At 36.7% G+C, this 14851-nt stretch overlaps 1 long non-coding RNA gene across 2 annotated transcripts; it reads right to left on the bottom strand.

Annotated features, from left to right (window-relative positions):
* Window positions 1-3984: 3984 nt before the first annotated feature.
* LOC148296079 (uncharacterized) lies at window positions 3985-6520 on the bottom strand. Of its 2 annotated transcripts, XR_015834572.1 has the most exons (5): window positions 6092-6518; window positions 5306-5455; window positions 5061-5176; window positions 4387-4471; window positions 3985-4219 (listed from the first exon to the last, which is right to left on the bottom strand). It is a non-coding gene; the product is annotated as an uncharacterized LOC148296079 (long non-coding RNA). The 2 variants fall into 2 exon arrangements; XR_015834571.1 differs by having other exon boundaries at window positions 5061-5455; window positions 6092-6520.
* Between the last annotated feature and the right edge of the window lie 8331 nt (window positions 6521-14851).

Below are 14851 nucleotides of genomic sequence, written 5' to 3'. Positions count from 1 at the left end.
CAGACTATCACCTAGATAAATCTAAGACCCCAACAGCCTTTTATCTCTCTCCCTTGATCTTATAAAAGAATCTCACGATTTTGATTAGAGTGCAACAAAGGGAGTAAAGAAAAACGTCCAACCCAACCCTTTATATACTAGGTTAACTCTTTTACCTAATAAACAAAGAGATTGACCTTATTTAAAACTCTTCCTTATTTAAGACTCGTATAGACTTTATACCAAAGCAATCTTTAATTAGGAATACAAATCCTATATGAATGCAAATGATTCTTACCAGAAAAGAGCTTTGCCGTGTAACACTAGTCAATCATGCTCCTCATGTGCCGCAAGCTCCAACGTCGTAAGTTACAATTAATTCTAAAACTAGGAATAACCAACTTACAGACTCTTTACATTTGCTAGGAAATAGCCAACAAAAAAAAACTCTTTCAATCTCTCCCTTTGGCATTTCCTAGACAAAATTCCCAAAGAAAAAGAAATAATAGTCGTTCCAGAGAATTGCATTTATCTGCACAAACACAAACTACCGGTGAAGCACAAAAGATATATTTGCAGAACAGTTGAAAAGATCTACAGAACATATTCTCCCCCTAATCTAACAAACACAAAATATATTACTACTCCTCCTTTTTGTCAAGGGAAAGCCAAGGAAACCAATGAACAGAGATCAAAGGCAGCGGAAACCAATTGTTTTGTCCAAAATCTGGCATTCTAATTGACACAGATGCTATCAGTTGTCACAACGTTTAGATGTTTGTATATCCTCATTGTGTGCCTTGCATCATTTATTGGATACACATTATTGCTAGCGGTTGTCACAACGGTGAGACGTTTACATATCTTCATTGTGTGCCTTGCATCATGTATTTGAGACACATTATTGCTAGCGGTTGTCACAACGGTGAAACGTTTACATATCTTCGTTGTGTGCCTTGCAAATAAATATTATTGAAATTGCAGTATGCATTTTTTTTTTCAGCATAGTGCTGATGGTCAACCAGAGTGGGGAAAAAAAAAACTAGCGTAAGTGCCCCACTAATCAACAAGGTATGATTGATCATGAATTCGTACCCCCACAAACACTTGAGATAGTGAGAAACTGAGACATGACAAAACAGACAAAATAGGGAATATCAATATCAGGTTCTTGATAGACAAAATACCACCTTATCTCAGTCAAACAATATGGGTAGAATATTTTCAGATATATTTCATTCTCCAAAAGGAGGTATTTATAATACAGGATGTAAACCCTAGTAGGATTAAACTAGGAAAATAAGTGGTATCCTAATTACACAATATCTATACAAAGAGAAATAAATAAAACAATATCCTAATAGAATAGGGATATCTCGCTAACACTCCCCCTCAAGTTGGAGCAAAGACGTCACGCATGCCCAACTTGTCAAGCGAGTTGAGGAAGATACTTGTAGAAACAGCTTTCGTAAGAACATCAGCTAACTGATACTCTGAACGGATGAAGGGGAAGGACACAATCTCCGCATCCAACTTTTCTTTAATGAAATTTCGATCAACCTCCACATGCTTTGTACGGTCATGTTGTACAGGATTATGAGCAATTGCAATCGCAGCCGTATTGTCACAATATAAATCCATGGGTTTTTTAGGCCCAAAACCAAGGTCTTTCAACAATCTCCTCAACCATAGTAACTCAGATACACCATGGGCCATTCCCCGATACTCGGCCTCAGCACTAGATCTAGACACCACCTTTTGTTTCTTGCTCCTCCACGTAACAAGATTGCCACCTACAAACATAAAATACCCAGATGTCGAACGCCTATCTGTGGCTGAACCTGCCCAATCAGCATCTGTATACCCTTCTACATCCGTATGGCCATACTTGGAGAAAATTAACCCCTTGCCAGGAGTTACTTTCAGATACCTTAAAATACGAGTCACAGCCCCCATATGATCTACACTAGGAGAGTGCATAAACTGACTCACTATATTTACAGCCTACGCAATGTCAGGACGGGTATGAGCTAAATAAATCAACTTCCCCACAAGTCTTTGATAACGTTCTTTATCAGTCGGAACTTGATCGGGATATATCCCCAACTTATGATTCTGCTCACTAGGGGTATCAATTGGTTTACAATCCAACATTCCAGTTTTTGCAAGTAAATCCAAAACATACTTTCTTTGGGATAGAAAAATACCATGTTTAGATCTGGCAACTTCAATCCCAAGAAAATACTTTAAATCACCTAATGATTTCATCTCGAACTCGGAAGCCAAATACTTCTGAAGACTCTGTATTTATACATGATCATCTCCAGTCACAATCATATCATCAACATAAATAATTAAAGCCGTCAATTTACCTTTATGACGCTTCAGGAACAAAGTATGATCAAAGTTACTTTGCACATATCCAAACTTCTTCATGGATGCAGCAAATCTTCCAAACCACGCTCTTGGAGACTGCTTTAATCCATACAAGGATTTTCGTAGCTTGCACACCACTGTTAAGCTCAAAATTTCATACATATACATGCCCTATTTACTTACTTCTTTTGCTTAGTTTCTTAGATTTCTAAGTTATTTGCCTCCCTTTGTGTGTTTTGTAGGCAAATAGAGCAAGAGAGCATAATTCATGCAATTCAAGCATGTTAAGGCCTAAATTGGATGAATGGATGAAGAGCTTAAAAGACAAACTCATTTTGGCTACAGCCCCCTGCCAGTCCAGTTCCGTAGGTCATATTGCAAGCTTTGTTTCAGCAACCTACACAGCTCGGATGAGGCAGCATTTTTCATGAAAGTTGTTCCAATGGGTGTGTACTATAACATATCCAAAATTCAGCCCCATTGGATAAATCTGGAGTCCGTTACCTAGCAAACACAGAACCATGCTCAGGATGGATCTTATCAGCGCGGAAAATGAGTTAGCAATTTGTTTCGGCCTTAACTTCTTCCTCCGACCTTGGATTGGCCCAAATAACATATGGCTGGAAAGAAGACATTCTGAACTTCAATTTCGAGTGCTTAAAGTCCTAATTTGATTAAGAGAAGCCCAAGTTGTAAGCCCTTGAAGTTGCTGGTCATGCTGACCTCAGCATGTGCTGGTTGGATGCTTGGTCATGGTGAGCTAGGTATGAGCTATCATTTCTGGTTGGAAGCTTGGTCATGGTGACATGAAGATGAGCTAGGGCTGCTGGTGGGATCTATTGGTGAAGTGCATCAACCAATTCAAGATTTTCTAATACAAGTGCATCACCCAATTTAGATTTTCTAATACAAGTGCATCAACCATTTCAGATTTTATAAAACAAGTGTTGTATGCATTAGCCATATTGAATTCAAATTTTCACTTCCCCTAGGCCTATAAATCACTACAAAACAGAACCCCTTTAGCGAGGGCTTTGTTTTGTCGAAAAAAGCTTTCTGCCGTCGGAAATACTCTTTTATGACGGAAAAAGTCCGTCGGAAGTCGTCGGTAAAACGCTGGTTGGAAATACTTCTTTTTCGACCATTCCGTCGCAAATAATGTATTTCCAACCCCCATATTTCGTAGCTGCTGCTTAAATTTCTATCGGAAATGAATTTTTAAAACGAGCATGCATATTTATTTCCGACTCGTACATGTAATCGCAATTACTTATAAGATTGTCGGAAATAATTTTTTTTTATCAAGATTTCACGAATTATATTTTCGACCAATGAGTGTTGTCGAAAATACGTTTTCCAATGATATATTATTTGCAATGGCTAGATTTCATCACAATTATCATTACTAACCAAAAGAGTTTGTGGAAAATATATAATATCTCATCGGAAATATATATTTTCAACCACATTTAATCATCACAAAATTTGTCGCAAATAGATTAATCTTGTCAACAAATATTTTCGACGAACAAGTGGTCGAAAACATTATATTCAACCAACAAATTTATTTCTAACAATGTAAATTCATTGTAAAAAATTCCTATTAAATGGTATATAAAAGCAAAATAATTGAAAACACTAAATATCATCATAAAGAAATAAAAATTCATTGTGCAATACATAGCCTTGATAAAACAAGGCTCCCTAAATATAGTAGCGTCTCATTTATTCTCATATAACAATAATGTACATGCTTTATGGCAAACTAACACAACTAATCTTGTCGTTCAGTCATCTTCAACTAATAATGTACAGGATTTATGCCCTTTGTAACCCCAAGGTTTGTACTCATCATCTCTAACACCTGTAGGATGGAAAACACAGCCCATCAATAATAGAGAGAGAGAGAGAGAGAGAGAGAGAGAGAGAAGACTAACAAACCAAAACTCAAAGCCCATCTCTGAAACAATATCAGGCAGATTCATTCAACATTTTAAGAACGTCTATAGTCAAATTGCACGCTTAACTCACCTTCCTTAACTCAGAGCCCAAACTATCTCATAAACCAAAAGGAGTTTATGTGCACAACGGATGTCTTCGTCCAGAATGTAGCTAGCTGGGTACCACAAATTAAACTCAAGCAGTTGGTAAAACCACAATTTGTAGATAAATCAAAACAAGAAAAGAATAGAGATTATTTTATTGTTCTCACCATTTCACTCAAGTATTGCTCTAAGTCATTTAACATAACTCTTCATAATTAAGAAGTTAACAATACAATGTTCTTGCTCAATACTAAGTAGCACCAAACAAACAGCTCATGGCCCAATACAAATCTTGCAATTAATATTTATGTAATGACTCCAACAGTAATACAAATCTTTGGATTGTGCTCCAACAATACTAAGAATTATTCCAAAAAGTAAATAAATGAATTATATTACTCTATAGCAGCCTGCATTTAGAAGTTAACATTATGGAGAAGTTGGATGAATGAACCTTAACCTGTCAATTGCTCTATATAAATAATAAGTTTCTGGTATTTTTCACAATGTTCTTGAAACTGACATAGATGAGAATAAGAAATAGAGAAGCTTTATTGGAGAAAGATAAAATTATAGAAGAAACAAAAGAGGATATAAATATATATTAATTGACTATCCGAAGAATCCATAAATGTCACATTGATTGATAAATGTTCTTACCTTAGACCAAACATAGAAGTGCAGAGAATATTCATATTATACTCTAATCAATGTAGCACCCACGATCAGCAGCCATGTCAACCATATTCTGCTTGATTTCCCATACAGAACTAATACTAATACAATGTAGCTGTTGTGAGTAGCAATTAGATTGAACAAAAAAAACCAGTAAAGAGCACCACATCACTGTAAGCCACTGCCTAAAGTTAAATACAAGTAAACAGAGTGACAAATAGAGGCATAACCTTTGCATTTCAGACACAAAATATTCGGGGAGAGAGAGAGAGAGAGAGAGAATTTCTTTGGTTTGCCATTATACAAGTCATCCAAAGAAACCTTTAAGATATGCACCACATCTTCACCTTACTTCTGCCTTCTTGCATGTGAAGGATAGTCTGCAAAATCAGAACATCCACAAGACAACAATGACAGAAAAATTAGTGTGGGCTTAACTTTGACAAAAGTCACACAAAATAAAGAAGAAAAACAGAACCCAGACCTAAAAATCTATAAGTGCATCCTCACCCTTCCCTCACTTTCTCCCACTTTTTTTTTAAAGAAGAAAGACAATCATTAATCAAAGTACAGGATTACACTCCTCAAACAAGAGATTCTGAATCAAAGCAGGGGTCTCCCCAAACCAGAAACGGGAAAGATTATTGCTCAAAGCAAATTGAGTCAGCCTATTAGCTATTCTATTACAAAATGAGCCCTCACTTCTCACACTATAACCCAGCCATAGTGAAACGGAAAATCCAACCCACAAAGCCTATTATAAAACAAATCCCAGAAACCAGTCAATTGAATACCAAACGTCATATCTTAACACACAATAATTTCCACATACCTACTCAAACTTTATAAATCAAAGAGAGAATTGATAGACTTATCCGAGGTCGAGGTCTTGTAAAACATCGTTAGAAAATAAAACACCTAAAAATCCACATGAAGTTTTCCAAAAGCCTTTAAAGCCATAAACATTTAAACAGCTACAAAAGCTAAAAATAATAACAAGGGATGGAGATACGGACCTCAAGAAACTCAAGAAGTGAAGAAGATAGAGGGGGGATCTCTACGGCCGCCGACTTGAGTCTGAAGAGCGAGATAACAAAACCTCACAGGCAGCTCTGATTATAGGAAGTCTTGCTCGATTTTGGGCAAAATAGGAGTAGACTGGGCATTTTGACCAAAATTGAGACAGAGGAGATGAAGGTGTTGGGCTGGATGATGGGGATTTGGAATCGGTGTTGGTAGGGGACGATGGAGTTCTAGCAGAGGCAAAAGAGTAGAGAGAATAATTAGAGTCGTATGATTTTCTTTGGGTAATTGACAACTTGGGAAACCCTAACGCGATAAAAATTGAAAATTTATCACATTTTCGTTTTCGTTTGGGCGCTAGAACTTGCCGCTTATACTTTGGTCTGCTGAGTTTGGCCCCTCGCTTCAATTTTTAAGCAGCCCTAGAGCGGGAGTAATTTTTCATCCCTCAAAAAAATGTCATAACAAATAAATTTTAAAATAAGAAAAATACTATGAAAAATCTCCTCAGGTTTAGATGGCATACGCATTCTACAAAACTAGTTTCAACAATCCAACCGTCAAACTTGTTTATATATACTTCAAGATCGTATACCCCAAAAATCGCAAAAAACAAACATTCAGAGATCTAGTAACGGGACAAAACTTTTCGACGGTTATAAATGAAAAATCACGATTTAGCGGTTATTCTAACTCCGATTTTGATGATTTTTTACAGATACACTCCTTGACCCTATATGAATACAATGACTGAATTTGATCTTCAATTTAAAATATTTACACTAGTGGATACCACAAAATCTTATGTTATATTTAACAAAAGTATAAATAAACTCTTAATTGTTAGTGAATATATTGTTTTGGTGGCATACGCATTCTACGAAACTAGTTTCAATGATCCAACCGTCAAACTTGTTTGTATATACTTCAAGATCATATACCCCAAAAATCGCAAAAAACAAACATTCAGAGACCTAGTAACGGGAAAAAACTTTTCGACGGTTATAAATGAAAAATCATGATTTAACGGTTATTCTAATTCCGATTTTGATGATTTTTTAGAGCTACACTCCTTGACCCTATATGAATAAGATGACTGAATTTGATCTTCAATTTAAAATATTTACACTAGTGGATACCACAAAATCTTATGTTAAATTTAACGAAAGTATAAATAAACTTTTAATTGTTAGTGAATATATTGTTTTGGTGGCATACGCATTCTACGAAACTAGTTTTAACGATCCAACCGTCAAACTTGTTTGTATATACTTCAAGATCATATACCCCCAAAATCGCAAAAAACAAACATTCAGAGATCTAGTAACGGGACAAAACTTTTCGATGGTTATAAATGAAAAATCACGATTTAACGGTTATTCTAACTCCGATTTTGATTATTTTTTAGAGCTACACTCCTTGACCCTATATGAATACAATGACTGAATTTGATCTTCAATTTAAAATATTTACACTAGTGGATACCACAAAATCTTATGTTATATTTAACGAAAGTATAAAATAAACTCTTAATTGTTAGTGATTATATTGTTTTGATGGCATACACATTTTACGAAACTAGTTTCAACGATCAAACCATCAATCTTGTTTGTTTATACTTCCAGATCATATATGCCAAAAATCGAAAAAAACAAACATCCAGAGATCTAGTAACGGGACAAAACTTTTCGACGATCATAAACGAAAAATCACGATTTAACGGTTATTTTAACTCCGATTTTGATGATTTTTTAGAGCTACACTCCTTGACCCTATATGAATACAATGACTGAATTTTGAATTATAAAATACAAAGTAATAATAAAAACTCAATTTTGTTCATAGAAAAATCCGATGGAAATGAGAAACCCCTCAAAAATAGTCAAATAATTCCGACGTAATGAGAAGCTCCTCAGAAATAGTCAAACAATTCCGAGGGAAAGAGAAGCTCCTCGGAAATAGTCAAACAATTCCGACAAATTGAGTAGCCCCTCGGAAATAATCATCTTATTTCCGACTAAAATGTTTTTTGTCGTTACTAAAGTTGGCGCAAAGTTTTCCCGCCAAATAAATTACATTTCCGACGACCTTAGAGACTTTTTCCGAGGGTAGTTTCTTTGTCGGAAATAAATTTCAGCCCCGTGACGTATTTCCAACGGACAATATTTTTTGGTCGGAAATATCACTTTTACTGAGGAAATTTCGAGGTCCTCGGAAAAAGTTCGTCGGTAATGACCATTTTTTTTGTAGTGAATAGGGAAGTTCTCTAAGCTTGTAAACACACCCCAAGGGGGGGAGCTCTCAAACACTTCTCTAGAGCTCCCTTCCCTTCTCTCCCTCAAATTCTCTTAGTTTTGCTTTCTAGTTCTCAATTCTAGCTTTCCTTTTGCTTCTTAGTTGTAATTTATTTTTCTTTGTTATGTAAATTCTTTTCTTAAGTTTTCAAGTTGAATTAGTTTCCAAGTTTCAATTATGGTTTTTGTTCTTATTCATTATGCTTATAAGTTAATATGCTAGTTTGAATGATTGATCACCATTTAGGCTTGCATGTTAGCTATCTTGGTTTGAATTAAGAGTGTACACCATGCTTTAATTCGAATTGAACTATGAATAGGAAGAGTATGTATGGACATTCGACAACAGGGATTAGATACATACTTGGTTGTTTAAAATGTTCTTCTATGCTTAATGGGTTCCTAATGCTTAATTTTAGGTTAGACAACAAATGATCAAATTAGGGAATTAGGAACACAAGGTTATGACCACACACCATGGCTTAATCATACTTTAGCTAGAATCAATCCATTAATCTAAATTGAACTTGGGAACTTATTTGCTTGAGTTACTTATTTCTTTCTTCCTTGTTTTATGTTCTTTGTTTTTGTTTCTATTTTGTGTAGGGAAACTAAATTGGATCATTCAATCACCAATCCCTGTGGAATCGACCTCGCACTTACATATGCTATACTACCAACGGTTCGTGCACTTGCGAGTATCACAAGTTGAGGATGCAGCTTAATCCATTTTGGTGGAGCTAAATCTACACAACAAGTTTTTGGCGCCGTTGCCGGGGATCGGTAACATTGTTTGATTCTATTTGGCTTTCCTACTTTATTTTTTTTCTTAACTGGACAATTTCTTGTTTTAAAGTTAATGACGTTAATGGACAAGTTGTGTTTGTAGTCCAACAGAAAAGGACAATTACCCAACAAGCAAGAGAACTGGGTTTAAGTCCCAACTTACACAACTCATTGGTGCTTGTTGCTTTGAAACATGGAATTGGATGTGTGTTGATTTTCCTTTTCATTTTAGTTTTTATTTCCTCATTCTTTTAATTCTATTTCAAATTTTTGTGTGTGTTTGTTTTAGCAATGTAAATAGCTCAATAAAAATGGAGAGAGATGGCAACTTCAAAGATAGGAAGTGTGGAGTAGTGGGAGAAGTCGCGACCTCCAAATGCATCACGCTCGACCTAATCGCTTGAAGGGGGAGCATTTCAATCCTTTCTCTTTACTTGTTATTATTTTAAATTTCTGTTTCTTTTTTTTAAAAAAATTTAAAAAAATAAAAAATTTAAAAATTTAAAAAGATTTTTCATATAAGCTGACTTATGGTAACTCCAGTGAGCACTTCCGTCAATACAGTGTCTAGGAGTTCTTTAGGCGACACCTTCGGTGTCTAAGAAGTTTGGGTTTTAAGCGGGACCATTGTGACACCTCCAACCTTCCCGGATCCCCTGGCTGTGTTTTCTGAGGCCCTTAACTGGTCATCCGTGAGTTGCTTATATATTCGTTTTTTTTTTCTTTCTAAACCTTCTTCTTAACTTTTCCCCTTATCATTTACATGTTCTCAATCATCTTTACTTTGCTTTAACATTGAGGACAATGCTTCATTTAAGTTTGGGGGTGCTGGAAAGTTTTTTAGTTTGTGTGTTTGTGTTTGAAAACGTAGGCTTCTTCATTGCTACAATTTTTTTTTCTGCTACTGTTTTGAAAGTTTGGTCCGCGTTGTGTTCTTCATTTTTTCATGCTGAATCCAACGACATAAAGAACGTTAAATTTGACCAAGTGGTTTGAAAGTTACATGTCAAAACAAATTATATGTTGAAATTGAGCAAAACAGCAATTTGAAACCTCACGTTTTTCTTTTATGTTTCTTTTCTTTGAGTCATTTTCAGTTTTCCTTCCCACACCAATGATAAATCTTGTGTCTAACTTCTAATATGGCTCTTAGGAATTTGATAAGCATTGTGTTAGGTCTGAATCTTATTCTTTTGCTAGCTAAGTCTCACATAATTATGCTTGAGCTTTCTATGCACTTTAGCCATGATTATACAACTCTTGCATGTCTTACCCAATTGTATGCATTTTTGCTTGTGTGATTCACTGGAATGTCAAGTTTATAACTAAGATATGATTTAGGCCATCTTTGTTAAGCCTCTTTCTTTTTCCTCCATCAACCCATACAATACATATTCCATTGTAAACCCTTTTGTGCCCAAACACTTAGCCATTTCTTTCTATCACCTTACCATCCATTAAACATCCTATCATCTAGGGGACATGTAGAGTATGATTGTATTTCAGATTGTATTCAAGGCAATAAATGAGCTATTAAAAAAAAAAAATTCAAAGAAAAAGAGAAAAGAAGTGTGGCCAATGTAGTCACGACCCTAGGGTGATATAAGGAGAAATCAAGGTGATCTAGGGTAAAGAGCCGCAAAATTGGGCCAAATATTATACAAAGTGTGTAAATGTCAAAATCAAATTGTGAAGTGATTCAATTGCAAAATCTGGTATTGTGAGCTTTTCAATTTATGTGCCTTACATTTCAAATGTCAATGATCTTGTTTACATGATATGCTCTACTTTGTTCCTTAGACTTTGTGTTCCAATATCCATTCCTTTTCTAACCATTACATTACATCCATGAGTAAAGTCCTATTGATTTTGGTTTAGCTTGGCAAACTTGTGTTCATTCTTGCAGGAATTCATATCGTTGTTTGAGAAGCATGAGTTGTATCTTCATGGCTATTTCACACACAGACCTTGAGCATGATTTTTGTGAGATTGTGGTAGCACTTGAATAATGTTTAGAACTTCCTTAGTGCTTGTTTTGTTCCTTGTTGAGCCATGTCTCCGAAGTTAAAATTTCTGTCTGGTTGGAAGGTTAACGTTTTTGTATTTTGTTTTGTTTTATTTTGCTTAAGGACTAACAAATCTATTAAGTTTTCTAACCATTTTGTTTTGTAGAGTTAGAAAAACGTTTGTGGGTATCGTATCTGTTAAACCCTCAGGAGACACAACTCCTCCTACTAGGGATGCCTAGAGGTTTAAAGGCTTGTTGCATACGCTCGATGCAATCGAGTTACCTACGAAAGTGGTCTAGTTAACTTCTTGTTTTGTTTTTATTTTTTTTGTTTTTATTTTTATTTTTATTTTTATTTCTTTTGTTTTGCTCGAGGACTAGCAAAATCTAAGTTTGGGGGTGTGTTAAGCTCAAAATTTCATACATATACATGCCCTATTTACTTACTTCTTTTGCTTAGTTTCTTAGATTTCTAAGTTATTTGCCTCCCTTTGTGTGTTTTGTAGGCAAATAGAGCAAAAGAGCATAATTCATGCAATTCAAGCATGTTAAGGCCTAAATTGGATGAATGGATGAAGAGCTTAAAAGACAAACTCATTTTGGCTACAGCCCCCTGCCAGTCCAGTTCCGTAGGTCATATTGCAAGCTTTGTTTCAGCAACCTACACAGCTCGGATGAGGCAGCATTCTTCATGAAAGTTGTTCCAATGGGTGTGTACTATAACATATCCACAATTCAGCCCCATTGGATAAATCCGGAGTCCGTTACCTAGCAAACACAGAACCATGCTCAGGATGGATCTTATCAGCGCGGAAAATGAGTTAGCAATTTGTTTCGGCCTTAACTTCTTCCTCCGACCTTGGATTGGCCCAAATAACATATGGATGGAAAGAAGACATTCTGAACTTCAATTTCGAGTGCTTAAAGTCCTAATTTGATTAAGAGAAGCCCAAGTTGTAAGCCCTTGAAGTTGCTAGTCATGCTGACCTCAGCATGTGCTGGTTGGATGCTTGGTCATGGTGAGCTAGGTATGAGCTATCATTTCTGGTTGGAAGCTTGGTCATGGTGACATGAAGATGAGCTAGGGCTGCTGGTGGGATCTATTGGTGAAGTGCATCAACCAATTCAAGATTTTCTAATACAAGTGCATCACCCAATTTAGATTTTCTAATACAAGTGCATCAACCATTTCAGATTTTATAAAACAAGTGTTGTATGCATTAGCCATATTGAATTCAGATTTTCACTTCCCCTAGGCCTATAAATAGGGAAGTTCTCTAAGCTTGTAAACACACCCCAAGGGGGGGGAGCTCTCAAACACTTCTCTAGAGCTCCCTTCCCTTCTCTCCCTCAAATTCTCTTAGTTTTGCTTTCTAGTTCTCAATTCTAGCTTTCCTTTTGCTTCTTAGTTGTAATTTATTTTTCTTTGTTATGTAAATTCTTTTCTTAAGTTTTCAAGTTGAATTAGTTTCCAAGTTTCAATTATGGTTTTTGTTCTTATTCATTATGCTTATAAGTTAATATGCTAGTTTGAATGATTGATCACCATTTAGGCTTGCATGTTAGCTATCTTGGTTTGAATTAAGAGTATACACCATGCTTTAATTCGAATTGAACTATGAATAGGAAGAGTATGTATGGACATTCGACAACAGGGATTAGATACATACTTGGTTGTTTAAAATGTTCTTCTATGCTTAATGGGTTCCTAATGCTTAATTTTAGGTTAGACAACAAATGATCAAATTAGGGAATTAGGAACACAAGGTTATGACCACACACCATGGCTTAATCATACTTTAGCTAGAATCAATCCATTAATCTAAATTGAACTTGGGAACTTATTTGCTTGAGTTACTTATTTCTTTCTTCCTTGTTTTATGTTCTTTGTTTTTGTTTCTATTTTGTGTAGGGAAACTAAATTGGATCATTCAATCACCAATCCCTGTGGAATCGACCTCGCACTTACATATGCTATACTACCAATGGTTCGTGCACTTGCGAGTATCACAAGTTGAGGATGCAGCTTAATCCATTTTGGTGGAGCTAAATCTACACAACAACCACACCCTCCTTAGAGGTCACAGGGATACCCGGCGGAGGATCCATATATATTTCTTCCTTGAGGTCACCATCGAGGAATGCATTTTTGACATCAAATTGTAGCAGCGGCCAGTCATGGTTAGCAGCTAAGAATAAGAGTACGCATACAGTGTTTAGCTTAGCTACTGGAGCAAAAGTCTCTGTGTAATCCACTCCATATGTCTGAGTATACCCTTTTACTACCAATCTTGCCTTGTAACGGTCAATGGAACCATCAGCCTTGTGCTTCAAAGTAAACACCTATCTGCACCCAATTGCCTTTTTTCCTTTTAGTAAAGGAACTAACTCCCAAGTAGCATTCTTGTTCAAGGCTTCCATCTCAACATGCATTGCATCTACCCAGTTTTGATCAGAAAGAGCATCCTGCAACTTAGTTGGCACACATACACTAAATAATTGACACAAATATGATGCATATGACTTAGATAAACGATGAGTTGACATATAATGGTTAATGGGATATTTAGACTTGGCATGTATATCAGGAGAATATTGCACTTTAGGTTTCCCACGGGTAGTACGTGGGGGTAAAGAATAGGTAGGCACATCACTAGAAAGTACCTCTTTATCACAACTTGATTGAGGCAATGGTAGGGCAGAGGGGGGTCTATTATCAATTTCATGTGTACGAGTGTCGCCAATATCACTGTTATGTCCTTCTGAGAGAGGCTCGAAAACACCAAAAATATTGTCTGGCGACCGGTCGTGACTTTCCTCGCGACCGGTCGCGTCACTCGTATCGGTACTGTCGTCGCTCGTCGAGGAAAGCGACCGGTCGTTTCCTATGTGTGACCGGTCGTTTCCTAGGCAAATTCGTTCGCGACCGGTCGTGAGATCACTGCGACCGGTCGCTTCGATCGTATCGGTACTGTACTGTTTCGTCGAGGCAGGCGACCGGTCGCTTCCTATGTGCGACCGGTCGTTTTCATCACAGATTCGTTAGCAACCGGTCGCGTCTTCCCTGCGACCGGTCACTTCCTGTTCGCCAGAAATTCCTTCTTCAGTTCCAAAAACTTCCATATTTTCCACTCCAAAACTCTTCAATTCACTCCCCCTCTCCCCCTGAATTGGAGAGGAGAGAGAAACATAATAGGGTACTTCTTCATGAAATGTGACATCCAAAGTGACATGTACCTTCTGAGTAGGCGGGTGATAACACTTATAACCCTTCTGAGTAGTAGAATAACCAATGAAGACGCAGCGGAGAGCACAAGGATCAAGTTTACTCCGTTGATGGGAGTAGACATGAACATACGCAACACACCCAAACACCTTTGGAGGTAACTTAGAGACCGAAACCGGAGGAGTAAAAGCACACAACACATCAAGTGGAGTCTTGAAATCAAGAACCCGACTAGGGGTACGGTTAATCAAGTAGGCAGTGGCCAAGACACCATGTCCCCAAAGATGATGGGGAACAGACATATCCAACATCAGAGAGCGAGCAACTTCAAGTAACTGACGATTCTTCCTTTCAGACACACCATTCTGTTGAGGTGTGAATGGAGTGGTAGTTTGGTGAATGATACCTTGATCACGAAAGAACTGGGCCAAGGTATGAT

The sequence above is a fragment of the Prunus avium genome, chromosome 3 (assembly GCF_965620075.1).
Source record: "Prunus avium chromosome 3, drPruAviu1.hap1.1, whole genome shotgun sequence".
In the NCBI taxonomy this organism is placed as follows: domain Eukaryota; kingdom Viridiplantae; phylum Streptophyta; class Magnoliopsida; order Rosales; family Rosaceae; genus Prunus; species Prunus avium.
Note: the sequence above shows the minus strand (reverse complement) of the source record. Positions and strands in the feature narration are given on the sequence as shown.